We start from the raw sequence: 12,535 nt of genomic DNA, 5'->3' as shown, positions 1-12,535 counted from the left end.
AATATTGCAGTAAAGCAAGTCACATGAATTTTTTGGTTTCCCAGTGCATATAAATGTTATGTTTATACTGTACTGTAGTTTTTTCAGTGTGCAATAACAGTATGTCTTTAAAAAATGTATATACCTTAATTTAAAAAATACTTAATTGCTAAAAACTGCCATCCATCATCTGAGCCTTCAGCGAGTCATAATCTTTGCTGGTGGAGGGTCTTACATTGATGTTGATGCTGCTGACTGATCAGGGTGAAGGCTGGGGTGGCCGTGGCAATTTCTAAAAGTAAGACAACAATGAAGTCTGCCTCAGCGACTGGCTCTTGCTTTCATAAATGATTTCTCGGTAGCATGTGCTGCTGTTTGATACCATTTTACCCATAGTAGGACTTTCAAAATTGGAGTCAGTCCTCTCAAACCCTGCCCTGCTTTATCAACTAAGTTTATGTAATATTCTGAGTCCTGTGTTGTGATTTCAACAGTCTTCACAGCATCTTCACTAGGGGTAGAGTCCATCTCAAGAAACCACTTTCTTTACTCATTCATACAAAGCATCTGTTAAAGTTAGATCATGAGATTGCAGCAATTTAGTCAGATCTTTAGCCTCCATTTCTGATTCCGGTTCTCTTGCTAGTTCCACCACCTCTTCGGTTACTTCCTCCACTGAAGTCTTGAACCCCTCAAGGTCATCCATGAGGGTTGGAATCAACTTCTTCCAAACTCCTGTGTATGTTGATATTTTGGCCTCTTTCCATGAATCACAAATGTTCTTAATGGCTTCTAGAATAGTGAATCCTTTCTAGAAGGTTTTCAATTTACCCAGATCCATCAGAGGAATCAACTGTTTATGGCAGCTATAGCCTTATGAAGTGTATTTCTTAAATAATAAGGCTTGAAAGTTGAAATTACTCCTTTATCCATGGCCTGCAGAATGGATGTTATGTTAGCAGGCACAAAAACAATATTAATCTTGCTTGTACATCGCCAGAGCTCTTGGGTGACCAAGGTGCATTGTCAATGAACATTAATATTTTGAAAGGAATCTTATTCTGAGGAGTAGTTCTCAAGAGTGGGCTCTAAATAGTAAACCATGTTGTAAACAGATGTGCTATCATCCAGGCTTTGTTTTTCCATTTATAGAGCGCAGAGAGAGTAAATTTAACATAATTTTGAAGAGTCCTAAGGTTTTCAGAATGGTAAATGAGCATTGGCTTCAACTTAAAGTCACCTACTACATTAACTCCTAACAAGAGAGACTGTCCTTTGAACCTTTGATGGCAGGCATTGACTTCTCTCTAGCATGGAAGTCCTAGATGGCATCTTCCAATTTAAGGCTGTTTTGTCTACATTGAAAATCTGTTGTTTAGTGTAGCCATCTTCATTAATTAACTTAGACCTTCTGGATAACCTGTTACAGCTGCATCAGCACATGCTGCTTCACCTTGCATTTTTATTTTATGAAGACAGCTTCTTTCCATAAACCTCATGAAACAACTTCTACCTTCAAACTTTCTTCTAGAGCTCCCTCACCTCTCGGCCTTCATAGAATTGAAGAGAGTTAGGGCCTTGCTCTGGATTATGTTTTGGCTAAATGTTGTGGCTGGTTTGATCTTCTGTCCATATGGAAGATCTTCATATCAGCCTCCATAAGGCTGTTTCTCTTATCATTTATGTGTTCACTGGAGTAGCACTTTTAATTTCCTTCAAGAAGTTTTCCTTTGCATTCATAACTTGGCTAACTGGTGCAAGAGGCTTAGCTTTCAGCCTGTCTTGATTTTCGACATGCTTTCCTCACCGAGCTTAATCATTTCTAGCTTTTGATATAAAGTGAGAGACGTGACTTCCTTTCACTTGAACACTTAGAGTCCATTTAGAGGTATTAATTGACCTAATTTCAATATTGTGTCTCAGTATAGGGAGGCCAGGGGAGAGGGAGGAAGACACGGAATGGCTGGTGGTGGAGCGGTCAGAATACACATATTTATTAAGGTCGTTATGTTGGCACAGTTCATGGCACCCCAAAATAATTATAATAGTAACAGCAAAGTTCACTGATTGCAGTTCACCATAACAAATATAAAAATAATGGGAAAGTTCAAAATATTGTGAGAATTACCAGAATTGACACAGAGACACAAAGTGAGCAAATGATGTTGTAAAAATTGCGCCTGTAAACTTGCTTGTAGGGTTGCCACAAGCCTTCAATTTGTAAAAAAAAATAAAAGCAAAAAAAAGGCAGTATCTGCGAAGCTCAATAAAATGAAGTATGCCTATGCCTGTGGAGGTCCTCAGGAAAGGCAAGAACAGCTTATGGAGTAGGCATCTCTTTAAGAATTATTGATGTCAGAGTCATTCCATTTAAAGCTGAAGACCCTTAGAGGAAAGTCATGTTAAAATAGTCATTGGATACAATAAGGGAGGAGACTGGTGACCAGGCTGGAGTTTGCCACTTAGAAATGTAATTGTTTCAGACGTTCAAATCATTGGCTTATTTTAAACGTTCTTTGATGGAGGGGCAAACTAGGCTTCCCCTGTATGTGATGTAACCTATTTAACCAATTTCTCTAAAAATCATATTTGCTGATAAATATGTATATAAGCTAATTCGTTGTAAAGCTGAATTTGTCTATGTATGTTGTAGTGGTCTCAGGAAATAGTACTTTGTCACTGGTGTTGAAGAAACCTTTCTTGTCAGCAGATGTCCTAAAAGCATAATTATAGTAATTTAATTACATAATCCAAAGTTTGTTCTGCTCTAATATTTATAAGTGATACAATTATTCAAAATGTTCTAAAGTGATTCCATAATTAGATTAGGTCTGTTGAAGATATGTTCATTCTTAAATGTGAGCAAGATTAAATAAAAGTTATTTGGGGGTTGTTAGGCTAACCTATACAAATTTGTATGTTTACTTACCCAATCCCATAATATTCCAAAATGTTTTGGGGGGCACTTAAATGCTTGAGATTTGATTTTGTGTGCTTTTTTTTTTTAAAGTATGAACATTTCTTATATTTTTATGGGCAGGTGAAAATTATCTAAAAGTAAGGGAAATACTGCAGATTACTTCTGTGGCAGTCAGTGGAAATGATCACACAGCTTGAGGCAGTTTATATCATGATGAAATAAAAATTTTAAATACACATGACTTAGAAATTTAGCCAAAGTAAATTTACGTCTTTAAATTTCAGAAATACTTAAAAAAATAATGGTCGTTATGGCATGACATCTGTGTTTCTTCCTGAAAGTACTATTAGAAATGTTTTTCCTGAGATAAGAATTCCAATGGAAAAGTACTTGACTTTCTAAACTGTGGTAATTGCACTTAATTCTCCAATTCTTACTGTAGAAATGTCTCAGCAATATATTTAATTTTTACTTTCCTCCCAACCTGCATGTTTATCCTTTAAATTTGGAGAAATTAAGCTCTTTACATAACTTCATACAAAAGTATTAATCAAATTTGTTTGATTCTGCATTCAAAATATGCTCAAGATACAGGTAGTCACTCACACTGCCGAATTTAATGTGTTCTTCCCTAAAACATGTGTCTATTATTCTTTGAAATTCCTTTAAAATTATTATTTTGGGAATTCCCTAGCAGTCTAGTGGTTAAGACTCTGTGCTTACACTGCAGAGGGCATGGGTTCGACCCCTGGTCAGGGAACTAAGATCCCACATGCTGCCTGGCATGGCCAAGAAAGAAAAAGAAGAAAAGAAAAAATGTAAAAAAAAAAGTTATTTCCATTCTGCCTTCTGATTTTGGTTTGATGCCTTATTTTCTTGAAGTTTCACTAGCATTTTCTATCTTTTTAGCCTTTAAAACATTTTTTATAAACTAATCTCATTTTAATTAAACTTTTTTGTGTGTGTAGCTGGTGTTTTTTTGTTTTGTTTCTCTCTTAGTACTGTTCTATGCCTTGTTTTTACATTTGGAGGTATATTTATAGTATCTATATGCATACAGTTTTTTTTGGAATGTATTCACAGTATATTTTATTTATTTATTTATTTATTTATTTTAACATCTTTATTGGAGTATAATTGCTCTACAATGGTGTGTTAGTTTCTGCTTTATAACAAAGTGAATCAGCTATACATATACATATATCCCCATATCTCTTCCCTCTTGCGTCTCCCTCCCACCCTCCCTATGCATACACTTTTTAAAAGTTATTCTTTTGTGCTGTTTAACCCACTTAGTTATTAGTAGTATTTATTGCTCAAAGATGACAATTATAATAATGAGTATTCTAACATACAAAACAAACTCTCTGGAATGAAAAGTATGAGAAACATAGTGAAGCTCTAGGCTGGACTGGAACAATTATTCTTTTTACCACAGTCAAATATTTTCCTTTTGTATTATTAAGGAATCTATTTTATCCTCTTATTGTTGAGGGGTCCTTCCCCACCCCGCCTCCACCTCCTTAATGTTTTATTAGTTTACAATCTGTATGCCTTTTATTTCTTATCCTTGCCTTATTGTACTAGCAAGGACTTCACTCAGTACAGTGTTGAAAAAGAACGGTGAGAGAAGAAATCCTTGCCTTGATTCCAATATTGAGGGTGGGGTGTGAAATTCAGTCTTACAGCATTAAGTATGATGTTAACTGTAGATTTTTGTTGCAGAATACTCCTTATCAAATTGAGGAAATTCCATCTATCACTGTGTGCTGAGGTTTGTTTGTTTTTAATCTGTTTTATTTGAGTCCCAATCTTATTACATGTAAAATAAAAGGAAGGACATGTTTCCTCCTCCCATCATTTTGCAGTTACATTGAACTTTCCTATGAAATGACCCTAGTTTATTTTTTAATTTTAATTTTTTATTTTATTGAAGTATAATTGATTTACAATGTTGTATTAGTTTCCATTGTACAGCAGAGTGATTCAGTTATATATTATATATATATATATATGTATACCCTTTGTCAGATTCTTTTCCCTTATAGGTTTTTTTTTTTAATTTTTATTGGAGTTTAGTTGATTTACAATGTTGTGTTAGTTTCAGGTGTACAGCAAAGTGAATCAGTTATACGTATACATATATCCACTACTTTTTAAAGATTCTTTTCCCATATAGGCCATTACAGAGTAGAGTTCCCTGTGCTATACAGTAAGTCTTTATTAGTTATCTGTTTTATATATACTAGTGTGTATATGTCAGTCTGAATATCCCAATTTACCCCTCTTCCTCCTTACCCCTGGCAACCATAAGTTTTCTACATCTGTGACTCTGTTCCTGTTTTGTAAATAAGTTCATTTGTACCCTTTTTTAGATTTCACATATAAGCAAAATCATATGATATTTGTCTTTGACTTACTTCACTCATTATGACAATCTTTAGGTCCATCTATGTTGCTGCAAATGGCACTATTTTGTTATTTTTTATGGCAGAGTAGTATTCCACTGTACATATGTACCACATTTTCTTTATCCATTCATCTGTCAATGGACATTTAAGTTGCTTCCCTGTCTTGGCTATTGTAAATAGTGCTGCAATGAACATTGGGGTACATGCATCTTTTCGAATTATAGTTTTCTCCAGGTATATGCCCAGGAGTGGGATTGCTGGGTCATATGGTAATCCTATTTTTAGTTTTTTAAGGAACCTCCATACTGTTCTCCATAGTGGCTGTATCAATTTACATTCCCACCAACAGTGCAAGAGGGTTGGTTCCCTTTTCTCCACACCCTCCAGCATTTGTTGTTTGTAGATTTTTTGATGGTGGCCATTCTGACTGGTGTGAGGTGATACCTTATTGTAGTTTTGATTTGCATTTCTCTAATAATTAGTGATGTTGAGCATCTTTTTAAGGCTGGATACTATAAAACTCTTAGAGGAAAACAGGCAGAACACTCTCTGACATAAATCACAGCAAGATTTTTTTGATCCACCTCCTAGAGTAATGAAAATAAAAATATATAAATGGGACATAATTAAACTTAAAAGCTTTTGCACAGCAAAGGAGACCATAAACAATGCGAAAAGACAACCCTCAGAATGGGAGAAAATATTTGCAAATGAAGCAACCAACAAGGGATTGATCTCTAAGATATACAAACAGCTCATGCAGCTCAATATCAAAAAAGCAACCCAATCAAGAAATGGGTGGAAGATCTAAATAGACATTTCTCCAAAGAAGACATACAGTTGGTTAAAAAGCACATGAAAAGAATTCCCACTTTTACTGCTGCTATTCAACATTGTACTGGAGGTTTTAGCCAGAGCAATGAGACAGGAAAGAGAAAGAAACATGAAAATTGGAAAGAAGCAAAACTGTATCTATGTGCATAAAACATGATCCTATACATAGGAAATCCAAAAGAATCCACAAGAAAGCCACTATAGCTAATAGACAGACTCAGCAAATATGATCGTATGAATTTTATCTTTCATTTTGTTAATGTGGTGTATCACATTGATTGATTTATAGATGTTGAATCATCCCTGCATCCCTGGAGTAAATCTCACTTGATCATGGTGTCTGTTTCTTTTCTTGTGCAGTTGAATTTGGTTTGCTAATATTTTGTTGAGAATTTTTGCGTCTATGTTCATCAGGGATATTGGCCTTCGATTTTCTTGCAGTGTCCTCAACTTGTTTTGGTATCAGGATAATGCTGGCCTCGTAAGAATGAGTTTGGAAGTGTTCCATCCTCTTCAATTTCTTGGAAGAGTTTGAGAAGGATTGCTATTAATTCTTTCTTAAATGTTTGGTAGAATTCACCAGTGAAGCCATCTGGTCCTAGACTTTTCTTTATTGAGAGGTTTTTGATGACTCAATTTCCTACTAGTAACTTGTTAGTGCAGATTTTCTGTTTCTTCATATTCAGTCATCTAGGTTGTATGTTTCTAGGAATTTATATATTTCTTCTATGTTGTCCAATTTGTTGATTGCATAAGTATTCATAGTAGTCTCTTATGATCTTCTGTAGCTCTGTGGTATCAGCTGTAACGTCTCCTCTATCATTTCTTTTTCTTTTTCTTTTTAAAATTTGAGTCCTTTCTCTTATTTCTGGGTAAGTCCAGCTAAAGGTTTGTCTATTTTGTTTATGTTTTCAAAAAACCAGCTTGGTTCATTTATCTTTTCTATTGTTTTTTCTTCTCTTTCATTTATTTGCACTTCAATCTTTGTTGTTTCTTTCCTTCTTCTAACTTTGGGTTTAGTTATTTTTCTAGTTTCTTGAGGTGTAAAGTGAGGCTGTTTATTTGAGATCTTCCTTGTGTCTTAATATAGGCTTTTATTGCTATAAACTGCCCCCTTAGAACTGCTTTTGCAACATTTCATAGGTTTGATATGTTGTGCTTCAGTTTTCACTGTTTTTCATGATATTACTTGATTTCCCTTTTGATTTCTTCTTTGATCCGTTGGTTGTTCAGGAGCATGTTGTTTAATCTCCACATATTTGTGAATTTTCAGCTTTTCTGTTAATGATTTCCACTTTTACACCATTGTGGTCAAAAAAGATACTTTGTATGATTTTAATCTTCTGAAATTTGTTAAATGTTGTTTTGTAACCTATCATGTGATCTACTCTGTAAAATGTTCAATTTCTGCTTGAGAATTATGTGTATTCTGCTGCTGTTCAATAGAATGTTTTGTGTTTGTTAGGTCCAGTTGGTCTAAAGTATGATCAAGTCCAACATTTACTTGTTGATTTTTCTGTCTAGATGATCTAACCATTGTTGACGTTGGGGTATCGAAGTCCCCCTATTAAACTGTATTGTTGTCTGTTTCTCCCTTCAGATCTTATAGTATTTGCTTAGTATATATTTAGGTACTCTGATTTTGGGTGCATATATATTTATAATTGTTATATCCTCTTGATGAATTGACCCTCTTAGCATCATATAATGACCGTCTTTGTCTCTTGTTACCATTTTTGGCCTAAAACTTATTTTGTCTGATGTTACTATAGCTACCCCTTTTCTCTTTTGGTTTCCACTTGGCATGGAATGCCTTTTGCCATCCCTTTACTTTGAATCTATGTGTGTTCTTAGAGCTGAGTCTTTTGTAAGCAGCGTATTGTTGGCTCTTGTTTCTTAATCTGTCCAGCTGCTCTATGCCTTTCAATTGGAGAATGCAATCCATTGACATTTAGAGTAATTGATAGGTGAGAACTTGCTTAATACCATCTTATTGTTTTCTGGCTGTTTTATAATTTCATATATTTTCTTCCTCTCTTGCTGTCTTCTTTTGTAAGTTGATATTTTTCTGTAGTGGTAGTATGGTTTCCTTTTCTTTATCTTTTGTGTATGTATTGTAGACTTTTGCTTTGTGGTTACCATGAGGTTTACATAAAACATCTAATAGATTTAATAGTCTATTTTATGGTGAAAACAGTTAAACTTATATCACCTATAACATCATATATAAAATATTCTTTTACTCCCCCCTTTTATGTTTTTGATGTCACCATTTACATATTTTAAATTGTGTACCCATTAACAAATTGTTGAACTTATAGTTATTTTTAATGCTTTTGTCCTTTAACATTTATTCTAGAGTTAAGTAGTTAGCACATCACCATTTTACAGTATTAGGGTATTCTGAATCTGATTATTTGTTTACCTTTACCAGTGTATTGTATGTTTTCATGTTACTTATAAGCATCCTTTTGTTTCAGCTTGAAGAACTCCTTTTAGCATTTCTTGTAAGGCAAATTTAGTGGTGATGAATTCCCTCTACTTTTGATTATTAGGGAAAGTTTTAATTTTGCCTTCAGTTCTGAAGGACAGTTTTGCTGGGTTAAATATTCTTGGTTGGCATTTTCTTTCTTTTTTTTTTTTATTGGAGTATAATTGCTTTACAATGTTGTGTTAGTTTCTGCTGCACAGCAAAGTGAATCAGCCATACGCATACACACATCCCCTCCCTCTTGGACCTTCACCATCCCACCCAACTAGGCCATCACATAGCACAGAGCTGAGCTCCCTGTGCTATACAGCAGGTTCTCACTAGCTATTTTACACATGGTAGTGTATTTATGTCAAACTTAATCTCCCAATTCGTCCCACCCTCCCCTTCCCACCCCGTGTCCACATGTCAGTTCTCTATGTCTGCCTTTCTATTCCTGCCCTGCAAATAGGTTCATCTATACCGTTTTTCTATATTCCACATATATGCATTAATATACAATATTTGTTTTTCTCTTTCTGACTTACTTCACTGTATGACAGACTCTAGGTCCATTCACATCTCTACGAATGACCCAGTTTCATTTCTTTTCATGGCTGAGTAATATTCCACTATATATATGTAACACATCTTCTTTATCCATTCGTCTCTTGATGGACATTTAGGTTGTTTCCATGTCCTGACTATTGTAAATAGTGCTACAATGAACATTGGGGTACTTGTGTCTTTTTGAATTATGATTTTCTCAGGGTGTATGCCCAGTAGTAGGATTGCTGGATCATATGGTAGTTCTATTTTTAGGTTCTTAAGGAACCTCCATACTGTTCTCCACAGTGGCTGTATCAATTTACATTCCCACCAACAGTGGAAGAGGGTTCCCTTTTCTCCACACCCTCTCCAGCATTTATTGTTTGTAGATTTTCTGATGATGGCCATTCTGACTGCGAGGTGATAACCTCATTTTAGTTTTGATCTGCATTTCTCTGAAAATTAGTGATGTTGAGCATCTTTTCATGTGCCTCTTGGCGATCTGTATGTCTTCTTTGGAGAAATATCTATTTAGATCTTCTGCTCATCTTTTGATTGGGTTGTTTGTTCTTTTGCTATTGAGCTGCATGAGCTGTTTGTATATTTTGGAGATCAATCCTTTGTTGTTTCGTTTGCAAATATTTTCTCCCATTCTGTGGATTGTCTTTTCGTCTTGTTTATGGTTTCCTTTGCTGTGTAAAAGCTTTTAAGTTTAATTAGGTCCCATTCACTTACTTTTGTGTTTATTTTCATTATTCTAAGAGGTGGGTCATAAAAGATCTTTCTGTGATTTTTGTCAGAGTGTTTTTCCTATGTGTTCCTCTAAGAGTTTTATAGTGTCCGGTCTTACATTTGGGTCTCTAATCCATTTTGAGATTATTTTTGTGTATGGTGTTAGTGTGCTAATTTCATTCTTTTACATGTAGCTGTCCAGTTTTCCCAGCACCACTTATTGAAGAGACTGTCTTTTCTCCATTGTATATTCTTGCCTCCTTTGTCATAGTTTAGGTGACCACAGGTGCATGGGTTTATCTCTGGGCTATCTATCCTGTACCATTGGTCTGTATATCTGTTTTTGTGCCAGTACCATACTGTCTTGATTACCGTAGCTTTGTAATATAGTTTGAAGTTGGGGACCTGATTCCTCCAGCTCTGTTTTTTTTTTTTTTCTCAAGATTGCTTTGGCTATTCGGGGTCTTTTGTGTCTCCATACAAATTGTATAATTTTTTGTTCTAATTCTCTGAAAAATGCCATTAGTAATTTCATAGGGATTGCATTGAACCTGTAGATTGCTTTGGGTAGTATACTCATTTTCACAATATTGATTCTTCCAATCCAGGAGCATGGTATATCTCTCCATCTATTTATGTCATCTTTGATTTCTTTCATCAGTGTTTTATAGTTTTCTGAGTACAGGTCTTTTGCCTCCTTAGGTAGGTTTATTCCTAGGTATTTTATTCTTTTTGTTGCGATGGTAAATGGGTTTGTTTTCTTAATTTCCCTCTCTGATCTTTTGTTTTTAGTGTATAGGAATGCAAGAGATTTCTGTGCATTAATTTTGTATCCTGCAACCTTACCAAATTCATTAATTAGTTCTAGTAGTTTTCTGGTGGCATCTTTAGGATTTTCTATGTACAGTATTATGTCATCTGCAAACAATGACACTTTTACTACTTCTTTTCCAATTTGTATTCCTTTTATTGCTTTTTCTTCTCTGATTTCCGTGGCTAGGACTTCCAAAACTATGTTGAATTAGAGTGGCGAGTGTGGACATCCGTTTTTCACCATTGAGAATGATGTTTGCTGTGGGTTTGTCATATATGGCCTTTATTATTGAGGTAGGTTCCCTCTGTGCCCACTTTCTGGAGAGTTTTTATCATAAATGGGTGTTGAATTTTGTCAAAAGCTTTTCCTGCATCTATTGAGATGACCATATGATTTTTATTCTTTAATTTGTTAATATGGTGTATCACATTGATTGTTTTGCATATACTGAAGAATTTTTGCATCCCTGGGATAAATCCCACTTGATCATAGTGTATGATCCTTTTAATGTGTTGTTAGAGTCTGTTTGCTAGTATTTTGTTGAGGATTTTTGCATCTATGTTCATCAGTGATATTGGTGTGTAATTTTCTTTCTTTGTAGTACCTTTGTCTGGTTTTGGTATCAGGGTGATGATGGCCTCATAGAACAAGTTTGGGAGTGTTCCTCCCTCTGCAATTTTTTGGAAGAGTTTGAAAAAGATAAGTGTTAACTCTTCTCTAAATGTTTGATAGTATTTGCCTATGAAGCCATCTCGTCCTGGACTTTTGTTTGTTGGAAGATTTTTAATTACAGTTTCAATTTTATTACCTGTGATTGGTCTGTTTATATTTTCTAATTCTTCCTGGTTCAGTCTTGGAAGGTTATACCTTTCCAAGAATTTGGCCGTTTCTTCCAGGTTGTTCATTTTATTGGCATAGAGTTGCTTGTAGTAGTCTCTTATGATCCTTTGCATTTCTGTGGTGTCAGTTGTAATCTCTCCTTTTTCATTTCTAATTTTATTGATTTGAGTCCTCTCCCTTTTTTTCTTGATGAGCTTGGCTAAGGTTTATCAATTTTGTTTATCTTCTAAAAGAACCAGTTTTTAGTTGTATTGATCTTTGCTATTGTTTTCTATGTTTCTATTTCATTTATTTCTGCTCTGATCTTTATGATTTCTTTCCTTCTACTAATTTAGGTTTTGTTTGTTCTTCTTTTTCTAGTTGCTTTAGGTGTAAAGTTAGATTGTTTATTTGAGAATTTTCTTGTTTCTTGAGGTGGGCTTGAATTGCTATAAACTTCCCTCTTACAGCTGCTTTTGCTGTGTCTGATAGGTTTTGGATTGTTGCGTTTTCATTGTCATTTGTTTCTAAGTATTTTAAAATTTCTTCTTTGATTTCTTCAGTGACCTCTTGGTAATTTAGCAGTGCACTGTTTAGCCTCCATATGTTTGTGTATTTTATACTTTTTTTTTCCTGTAATTGATTTCTAATCTCATACCATTCTGGTCAGTAAAGATGCTTGATACAATTTCAGTTTTCTTAAATTTTCCAAGGCTTGATTTTTTTTTTTTTAAAGACACCAATTGTACTTGAACATTTGTTACTTTTTTTAAAAAAAATAATTAATTAATTAATTTTTTGGCTGTGTTGGGTCTTTGTTTCTGTGCGAGGGCTTTCACTAGTTGTGGCAAGCGGGGGCCACTCTTAATTGCGGTGCGCGGGCCTCCCACTATCGCGGCCTCTCTTGTTGCAGAGCACAGGCTCCATACGCACAGGCTCAGTAGTTGTGGCTCATGGGCCTAGTTGCTCTGCGGCATGTGGGATCTTCCCAGACTAGGGCTCGAACC

The sequence above is a fragment of the Balaenoptera musculus genome, chromosome 19 (genome assembly GCF_009873245.2).
Source record: "Balaenoptera musculus isolate JJ_BM4_2016_0621 chromosome 19, mBalMus1.pri.v3, whole genome shotgun sequence".
NCBI classification, from domain to species: domain Eukaryota; kingdom Metazoa; phylum Chordata; class Mammalia; order Artiodactyla; family Balaenopteridae; genus Balaenoptera; species Balaenoptera musculus.
This window is presented reverse-complemented; position numbering follows the sequence as displayed.